The following is a 10,662-nucleotide window of genomic DNA, read 5'->3' as shown; positions in this document are numbered from 1 at the left end:
TTCTTCAATTGTCTTTCTCATATGTATAGACCCACCAGCTGAGTGGTCTAGAGAAGTCTGAGCTTTCTCTGTAAGCCCATAATAGAAAATGTCTAACTGCACCCATTCTAAAAACATTTCAGAGGGGTATTTTCTTAGCATCTCTCTGTATCTCTCCCAAGCATCATAAAGAGATTCATTATCTCCTTGTTTAAAGCCTTGGATGTCCAGCCTTAGCTGTGTCATCCGTTTGGGAGGGAAGTATTGATTCAGGAATTTTTCTGACAGTTGCTTCCATGTCTTTATGCTAGCTTTAGGTTGGTTATTTAACCACCTCTTAGCTTGATCTTTTACAGCAAATGGAAACAGTAATAGTCTGTAGACATCCTGATCTACTTCTTTATCATGTACTGTGTCAGCAATCTGTAAAAACTGTGCCAAAAAGTCTGTAAGTTCTTCCTGAGGAAGACCGAAATACTGGCAACTTTGCTACACCATGATAATGAGCTGAGGATTCAACTCAAAGCTACTGACTCCAATGGAGGGTATACAGATACTACTCCCATATGAAGCAGTAGTGGGGTTGGCATATGACCCCAGAGTCCTTCTGGACTGTTCATTTCCTTAGATCCATGATGGAGAAAGGGAGATAATGTAAAATAGAGAAAAAAATATTTTTATTTATTTATTTATTTATTTCGAAAATAAAATAAATTATAATAAAATAAATAAAAATGGGTGAAAATTTTTGAAAAATGAAGAGAGAGAAAGAAAAAAATTGTTAGGAAGTTTTGAAAAAGATATGATTGAAAGGATTTGATTGGAAAAGATATGATTTGAAAAAGATATGATTTTTAAATTTGATGACCTATTTAATGCTAATTTTTCGAAAATTATGAGTGGAGTGAAGAAAAGATAAATATATATATATATTTTAAAATTTATGATGAAAGAGAAAAACACACAACTTAAAATTTTTAGATCTAATGCTCCTTGTTTTCGAAAATTTTGGAGGGAAAATACCAAGGAACACCAAACTTTAAAATTTTAAGATCAAAACACAAGGAAGACTCAAGAACACTTTGAAGAATCACAAGAACAACAAGAACATGAAGGTAGAACACCAAACTTAAAATTTTTAGAAGACCAAAATAAAATTTTCAAAATCCAAAGAAAAATCAACAAGAAAACACCAAACTTAAAGTTTGGCACAAGATTTAATCAAATAAAAATTATTTTTAAAAAAAAAAGAATTTAAAAAGAAGATACCCAATTACCAAGAACATAGACCAACGCTCTAGCCAATTGGGCAGTAAATGTAACACTTGTTTTGAAGAAGTATTTTTAAATAACTAAGAATGAGTTTTTTTTGAAAACTAATGTTTTGAAAAGGCACAAGAAAAACAAGAAAAGAGACAGAACAAGAAAAACAAAGATCAAACAAGAAAAACAAACAAGAACAACTTGAAGACGAAGAAAGAACAAGGAACACGAATTTCAAAAATTTTAAAAGAATATAAAAACATGCAATTGACACCAAACTTAAAATATGAAACTAAACTCAAACAGAAAAACTCAATTATCAGTTTATAAAATTTTCGAAAAAAATTTAAAAAGAGAAAATAAGGATTTTAAAAGAAAAATTTTTCCTAATCTAAGCAACAAAATAAACCGTCAGTTGTCCAAACTCGAACAATCCCCAGCAACGGCGCCAAAAACTTGGTGCACAAATTATGAATCACACTTTTCACAACTCGTACCACTAACCAGCAAGTGCACTGGGTCGTCCAAGTAATACCTTACGTGAGTAAGGGTCGATCCCACAGAGATTGTTGGTTTGAAGCAAGCTATGGTTATCTTGCAACTCTTAGTCAGGATATTAATTTATGGTTATCAGTTGACTTGCAAATGAACAAGAGAGCATGAATTAAAGGTTACTTATTATGCAGTAATGGAGAATATCTTGGGGTATTGGAAATACTTTGTCTTCTGAATTTCAGCTTTTCTCTTGTATTCCTGTTCCCCCATGCATGCAAAAATGCAAAGTTCCTTCCATGGCAAGATGTGTGTTGGTGGATCACCGTTGTTAATGGCTACCATCCGTCCTCTCAGTGAAAAGGGTCCACGTGCGCTGTCACTACACGGCTAATCATCTGTCGGTTCCCACTCATGCTGGAATAGGATCCATTGATCCTTTTGCGTCTGTCACTACGCCCAACACTCGCGAGTTTGAAGCTCGTCACAGCCATCCAATCCCAGAATCCTACTCGGAGTACCACAGACAAGGTTTAGACTTTCTGGATTCTCATGAATGCCGCCATCAATCTAGCTTATACCACAAAGATTCTGATTAAGGAATCTAAGAGATACTCATTCAATCTGATGTAGAATGGAGGTGGTTGTCAGACACACGTTCATGGATTGAGGAAGGTAATGAGTGTCACGGATCATCACCTTCTCTATAATTAAGCGCGAATAAATATCTTAGATAGAAACACGCATGTTTGAATGGAAAACAGAAATAGTTGCATTAATTCATCGAAACACAGCAGAGCTCCTCACCCCCAACAATGGAGTTTAGAGATTCATGCCGTCAGAGATTACAAAGTTCAGATCTAAAATGTCATGAGATACAAAATAAATCTCTAAAAGTTGTTTAAATACTAAACTAGTAACCTAGGTTTACAAAAAATGAGTAAACTATGATAGATAGTGCAGAAATCCACTTCTGGGGCCCACTTGGTGTGTGCTGGGACTGAGACTTAAGCTTCTCACGTGCCTGGGCTGTTTTGAGCATTCAACGCCAGGTTGTAACCTATTTCTGGCGTTGAACTCCAACTTGTAACCTGTTTCTGGCGCTGGACGCCAGACTGCAACATGGAACTGGCGTTGAACGCCAGTTTATGTCATCTATCCTTGAACAAAGTATGGACTATTATATATTGCTGGAAAGCCCTGGATGTCTACTTTCCAACGCAATTAGAAGCGCGCCAATTGGACTCCTATAGCTCCTGAAAATCCATTCCGAGTGCAGAGAGGTCAGAATCCAACAGCATCAGCAGTCCTTTTTCAGCCCGAATCAGATTTTTGCTCAGCTCCCTCAATTTCAGCCAGAAAATACCTGAAATTACAGAAAAATTCACAAACTCATATTAAAGTCCAGAAATATGAATTTTTTCTAGAAACTAATGAAAATATACTAAAAACTTAACTAAAACATCCTAAAAACTACAGGAAATTAACCCCAAAAAGCGTATAAAATATCTGCTCATCATGCATCTTTCCTTCTTCCTTCTCAATTTTTGCAACCGATTCAGGTAATCTTTGATCCTCTCTCTTTTCTGCTTCATTGTTATCCTGTTTGTTGCTTGTGTCTGCTTTGTGTTCTTGCTGTCTTGTTTGATTTTTGTTGGTAGATGACTTTTTAGTGCCAAGTAGATGTCTTAGGGGAGGGGTACCATTCCAAGTTAGGCTTTTAGGTAGCTTGCATGATAGATAACTTTAGCCATGCTTGATCTTAACTGTTGAATAGGATGGACATAGTTTCTGGGTTTTTCCTGAACTCCCGACCTCATAGACTAATGGAGTGGTACCCCCACTGTAGGTATGCCTCGCATCGTTTTCCGAGCTTTTGCTTTCGCCGTGAACTATGACCCCTACGCTTGGGTGACCTCCAATGTGAAGGACTCACCGAATCAGATGGATCTGGAGGAGTTGACGGAGTTTCGGCAAGCCGGGTATCTGTGCGAGGGGACAGATGAGGAGGCCAATTATGAGTCCTTTGTTCCTGCCCCCAATGAGCGGTTGTATGAGATTAATTTTCGCTCCCCCCGGGTTACCGACTGGATTTGGTTTTACAAAGCCATGTTCACCCAGGTTGGCGTTCGCATACCATTTTCTGATTTTCAGATGTCGCTTCTTAATTGGATACCCCTTTCGCCATCGCAGCTTCATCCGAACAGCTGAGCTTCTATCCGCTGTTTCGAGATGATTTGTGAATATCTCGAGCTTCCGGTGTCAGTGGATGTCTTTCTCTTCTTCTTCAACCTTACAAACCCTTCCTGATAAGGGAAAGCGAGGAAAGGGTTCCTGTCTTTCCGATCTGCTCAAGGTCGGAGGGTATTTGGCCTGTTCGAGGACTCCTATCATGGGTTCAAAGACAAGTACTTCAAAGTTCATCCCGTCAAAGGTCGCCATCCTTTTTGGTTGTCGCTAGAGGGGGAACGCCTCATCCCGACGTATTGGAGCTTCGGGGCGGGGTCTAACACCTTCATTAAGGTGACCTACAAGGGGATGTCCCCTGTAAATAAAAGAATTGCCGATGTGTTATTTGCGATTTTTGGAAAGAACCCTGTGAACCCCCACCTTCTTATGGGTGAACGGGAGGCCGCCAGGAATTATATTTGTGAGATGTTTTGTCTTGTACTTTTGCCTCGTTTTTTATTTAATTTTCTCTTGCCGACTTCTCGACTAACGCATTTGTTTCTCTATTGTAGTGGAGATGTCTGCTTCGGTAACCGGGCTCGAAAGTTTAGTCAAGACCTTCTTGGAGGATAGCGACGAGGAGAAGGCTGACGAGAAGGATGCCGGGAAGTCGAAAGGCCCTACCGAGGAGAAGGAGAATCAAGCCGTACCTTCTCCTCGGGACGCCGAGATGTCCGATAAGAACTCTGTCGGGGCGCGAACTTCTCCCGTTCTCGAAGAGACAGCCGTTGTTGGGCACTCGTCATCTTCTCGTCAGGAGGATGATGATTTGCAGCTCATCCCTACTCCTAAGAGGCAAAGGGCATCCTCCAGCCCGGAAGGAACCCTTACCGTGATGGAGAGGAATTTTGACGCTGCCACCTTCCTTGACTCCCAGCTGATCCCTGGCACGGAGGACCACTTCCATGGCACCGAATTGGCGGGCCAGGCAAGGTGGATGTATCGTACTTTGCTCCGTGGAGTTGTGATAGCTCGGAAAGCCGAGTTCGAGCTGTTGGGGATGCAGGCGCTTCGAAGGAAACTTGAGTCTTCTGCCAAGGCGAACAACAATTTCAAAGTTTAAGTCGAGTCGCTCCAGGGGCAGCTGTCCGAGGCAGGGGAGAAGCTCAAGGCTGCTGAGGAGAAAGCTGCCTCTGCTGAGGAGAAGTTGAAAGCCTCCGATGAGACCGTATCTCGTTTGGTCGAGCGGGAGATGACCCTTGAGAGCCAGTTGAATGCCGCGCAAGGTCGGGTGGCGGCTTTGGAGAAGGAACGTGACCAGGCCATTTCGTCGGCTAGAGCTTCTCAAGCCGAGGTTGAAGAGCTTAAGAGGAAGCACAAGGTGACTAAAGAGCAAGGAAAGAACGCGATATTCATGACTGAGGAGGCTCTCAAGGCTCAGGTGAAGATCGTGGTTCCGGACTTCGACACGTCGGCTATTGGGGCTTTCAAAACGATTCAGGATGGCAAGATTGTTGATATGCCCCGAAAGTGAACTCTTGTAACTTGTGTATGGTTTTGTAAAATACTTTGTTGCAACCGTTAAGACGTTTGTTACTCTTTAATGGTTGCTTGGTCGGCTTCTAGTTATTGCCTCTATCTTGTTTGTTTAGTGGCGTTTATGTTTTGTTACCGTTTTTCTAGTGTGGACTTATTGCTTGTGTTCGTTTTGCCGTTTACGTTGGTAACGTGGTTGAAACCGTCTTGGTCATATTATCACGGCCGTTAATTATGGCTATGATCCGACTGGCTCCCGGGGTGATCAGTCCCGGGTTGCCGTTGAAGAATGCGATTGTGTGGGATACGTATTGGGGAGTAGTAGATGGAAGAATTCAGACAAGTAAAAATTAGTCGTTAGCTAAACAAATTCATGAACATGGTAGGCATTTGATAAAAGTAAATCATTGGACATTATCATTTGATAAAAGTAAACATCCATCTAGCTCGTCAGGTCGCTTGGCCGGTGTGCCCAAGCTATGAATAGAACCTTCTCAGGTTACCTGCATTCCATGTTCTCGGGATTTCTTTGCCGTCGAGTCTTTCCAGCTTGTAGGCACCTTTGCCAAGCACTTCTTTGATTCTGTAGGGGCCTTCCTAGTTTGTTGCCAGCTTTCCTTCTCCCGGGGCCAGTTGCCCGACGTCGTTGCGCCGCAGGACAAGGTCCCTTTCCTCAAATTCCCTCCTGAGGACCTTGGTGTTGTAGCGTAGGGCTATTCTTTGTTTTAGTGCTATCTCTGATAAGTGGGCCATCTCTCTGACCTCGTCTACTAGATCTTTGTCCACTACTTCTACTCCTGCGAGAAGTAACCGCGGGCTCGGCTCGCCGATCTCGACGGGTATCACCGCATCGACTCCGTATGTTAGGTGAAAGGGTGTTTCTCCTGTGGAACTTTGCTCGGTTGTTCGGTAGGACCAAAGGACTGAGGCGAGCTCGTCGGCCCATGCGCCTTTTTTGCTATCTAGACGCTTCTTGAGACCTAATAAGATAACCTTATTTGCGGACTCTACTTGTCCATTTGTCTGGGGATGCTCAACCGAGGAGAACTTCTGTTTTATACCCAAGCCGATGAGAAATTCTGCAAACTTCTTGTCAGTGAACTGTGTTCCATTATCCGATATGACAATCTTCGGGATGCCGAATCAGGTTACCACCTGCCTCCACAGGAACTTTCTACAATTGGATGAGGATATGCTGGCCAATGGTTCAACCTCTATCCATTTGGTGTAATATTCGATGGCAACTATGAGATACTTGACTTGTCCTGGGCCGACCGGGAAGGGTCCTAAGAGGTCGATTCCCCATTGTGCGAAAGGTCGGGTAGACGTCAGTAGGCTCAGCTCGAAAGCTGGAGCTTTGTGGAAGTTGGCATTCTGTTGACACTTCGCACATTTTTTTACAAATTCTCTGGAGTCATTCATCATTGTTGGCCAGTAGTATCCAGCTCGGATAAGCTTTCTTGCTAGGGAATTGCCCCCGATGTGATGGCCGCAGCACCCCTCATGGACTTCTCTGAGTACGTAGTCCGTCTGGTCGGGGTGTAGGCACTTCAGCAAAGGTTGGCTGAGTCCCTTTTTGAATAGCTGGTCTTGTATGACCGTGTATTTGGCGGCTTCTCTTCTTAACGCTTTGGCTTCCTTCTCGTCCTCAGGGAGTTTGCCGATTTCCAGGAAGTCAGTGATGGGGTCCATCCAAGAAGGGCTTATTTTGGTCAGGTGGAGGGCAACTGCCGGCTCTTTCGTGATGCCTTGGAAGAGGGAGCGGTTGCCGATTCCAGGTTTTGTGCTCGCTAGCTTGGATAGGAGGTCTGCCCGTGCGTTCCTCTCCCTTGGAACGTGTTGGATCATGACCTCTTCAAATTGTTTGCTCAGCTCCTTGACCCTCTCTAAGTATTTCTGTAGCAGTGAGTCTCTGGCTTGGTAGCTTCCATTCACTTGCGAAATGACGACTTGCGAGTCACTGCATACTTCCAGCCTCGTGGCCCCAACTTCTTGAGCTAGAACCAAACCCCCCAAGAGAGCTTCGTATTCTGCTTGGTTGTTCGATACGGGGAACTCAAACTTAACTGATTATTCGTAGATGACTCCGGCCGGGCTTTCTAAGATGATCCCGGTGCCCCTAGACGTCTGGTTGGAGGCTCCGTCCACATGGATCTTCCACCGTGTGTCCGTGTCCTCGGTTGGATTCCCAGTTACTTCTACTAGGAAGTCTGCCATTGCTTGCGCCTTAATCGCTTGTCGGGCTCATAGCCTAGGTCGTATTGGGATAGTTCGATGGCCCATGTCATCATCCTTCCCGCCAAATCAGGTTTTTGGAGCACCTGACGAATCCCCTGATCCGTCCTCACGACCACCTGGTGACTCTGGAAGTACTGTCGTAGTCCGTGGGAGGAGACCAGGAGTGCTAGTGCCAGCTTTTCCAGCTTGCTGTATCTAAGTTCCGTCCCTTGCAGTGCTATACTCACAAAGTAGATTGGTTGCTGGGCCTTCCCTTCTTCGCGCACCAACACCGCTGCAAGCGCCCCTTCCGTTATGGCTAGGTACAGATAGAGTGGTTCTCCGGCTTTGGGCTTCTCGAGTACTGGGGGTGCTGCTAGAATCTCTTTGAAGTGGTTGAAAGTTTCTTCGCACGCAGGGGTCCACTCAAACGCTATTCCCTTCTTCATCAAAGCGAAAAAGGGTAGGGCCTTTGCTGCCGATGCACCGAGGAAACGGGACAACGCTGTGAGCCTTCCCGTCAGCCGCTGAACGTCTTTGATGCAGCCCAGACTCCTCATCTGGAGTATTGCTTGGCACTTTTTAGGGTTGGCCTCCACTCCCCTCTGGGTTATCATGAATCCCAGGAACTTTCCGGCCTCCATGGCAAAGGCACACTTAAGCGGGTTGAGCCTCATGCCGTGTTGTCGGAGGGATGCGAACACGTTCTCCAGGTCGCTTATGAGATCGTCAGGGCGGGTGGTCTTTGCGAGGATATCATCCACGTAAACTTCCACCGTCTTGCCGATGAGGTTGCTGAATATTTTGTTCATCAGTCTCTGGTATGTTGCCCCCGCATTCTTCAGGCCAAACGGCATCACCCTGTAGCAGTAGGTCCCCCTGGCGTTATGAACGCTGTTTTATCCTCGTCTGGCCGGTGCATCAGTATCTGATTGTAGCCGGAATAGGCATCCATGAAACTCAGATACCGGTATCCCGCAGCCGCGTTAACGAGTGCGTCAATGTTGGGAAGGGGGTAGCAGTCCTTAGGGCATGTTTTATTGAGATCGGAGTAGTCCACACACATTCTCCATTTCCCATTGTGCTTTTTTACCAGGACCATGTTTGATAGCCAGGTCGAATAGTCCAGCTCCTGGATGAACCCTGCTTCGAGGAGGCCGGTCGTCTGTCTGGCCACTTCCTCTGCTCTTTCCTGAGACATTTTTCTCCTCCTTTGGGCCACTGGTTTGGCTTCCGGTCTGATGGCTAGGTGGTGCGACATGAGACCGGAGTCTATGCCCGGCATGTCGGCAGGTGTCCAGGCAAACAAATCGCCATTGGCTCTGATCATTTCCATCAAATGTTCTTTTAACTCATGGGGGAGGTTCCTATTCACGAATGTGAATTTTTCCTCTGAGTTCCCGACCCTAAACTTCTCCAGGTCCCCTTCGGGTTCGGGTCTTAGTTTGTCATCGACTCTGGCATCCAAGTCGGCGAGAAATATTCCCGATGCCTCTTTAGACTTTTTTCTTAATGAGAGACTGGCGTTGTCACAAGCGACTGCCATTTCCAGGTCTCCTCTCACAGATCCAACTGACCCTTCTTCAGTTATGAACTTCATTACTAACATCCTCGTGCTGATGACTCCTCCTAGATCGTTGATTGTCTTTCTCCCCAGGATGATGTTGTAGGCGGTGGAGTCCCGTAGGATCACAAATTCGGCCATTACCGTTCTTCTCCCCTGGCCTTGTCCCAATGAGATCGGCAGGGTGATTATGCCATCCAGCTTGATGAAATGGTCGCCGAGCCCTACGACACCGTGCTGGTACGTCTGTAGGTCGGCGTCCCTTAGGCCCAAAGCATTGAACATATTGCGAAACATGATGCTCGAGTCTGCCCCCATATCTACAAGGATTTATTTGACGAGACCGGTTCCTACTCTGGCCGTTATGACCATGGGAGGACTCTCTCCGATCTCGTCGAACCATTGATCCTCCGGGCCGAACGAAATGGGTGGGAGCTTCCTAGTGCTTCGCGTAGAGGATGAGGAGACCGCCAGGACTTTGGCATCTTTCCTGTGTGCCGACCTTGACCTAGGTGCTGTATTCCTAGCTGTTACCACGTTCACTATGGTGAGGCCCCGGTCGTCGTCCTCCGGTTCTTTGCGTCGCTTCGGTGCCTGAGTCCTATCCTCACCGTCGTGGTCGCGATTTCGTCGCCTCGGCTCCCTAATGAGGTGGGAAAATTCGGCTAGCTTTCCATCCCTGATGGCCTGCTCCAGTGCATCCTTTAGATCGAAGCAGTCTTGGGTTTTATGCCCATAGCCCTTGTGATAATCACAGTAGAGGCTTCGGTTTCCCCCTGTTCGTTCCTTCAGTGGTCGGGGCTTCGACAAGATCCCCTTTTCGGCAATTTGTTGGTAAACTTCCATGATCGGCGTGGTGAGGGGAGTGTAGTTGGTGAACTTCCCAACACGAGGAAATGGTCTGGGTGCCTTGCTCTGGCCGCCGTCTCTGGCGTGTTCCTTTTGTCCTTCTATGCTTCCGCGGTGCCGGTCTTGGTTGTGAGAGGGCTGCCGTTTGTTGGCGGCTACGACTCGGCTCACTTCTTCGTCGTTGATGTACTCCTTGGCCACACATTGGATTTCCTGCATACTCCACACTGGTTTCGTGGTAAGGTGCTTTTTGAAGTCCTCGTTCAGGAGTCCGTTCGTCAGGCACAAGCTTGCGACTGAGTTCGTCAGCCCGTCGATTTCCAGGCACTCATCGTTGAATCTGTCTAGGTATTTCCTGGTCGACTCGTTGGGTCGCTGGGTCATCCCGATCAGGTTGATTGGGTAGTTCGCCTTTGCAATTCTGGTCGTCAATTGGGCTAAGAAGGCATGGCTGATGTCCGCGAAGCCGGTCACCGAGCCCTGCGGGAGGTTATTGAACCACCGTATTACAGGTCCCGTCAGGGTGACCGGGAAGGCGCAGCACCTTACCTCGTCTCCCACTCCCTCAAGGTTCATTTTGGCCTCAAAGGCCG

This window comes from Arachis ipaensis, chromosome B10 (genome assembly GCF_059453495.1).
Source record: "Arachis ipaensis isolate K30076 ecotype BB chromosome B10, ASM5945349v1, whole genome shotgun sequence".
In the NCBI taxonomy this organism is placed as follows: domain Eukaryota; kingdom Viridiplantae; phylum Streptophyta; class Magnoliopsida; order Fabales; family Fabaceae; genus Arachis; species Arachis ipaensis.
The sequence above is the reverse complement of the archived record's forward strand: the minus strand, read 5'-3'. Positions refer to the sequence as shown.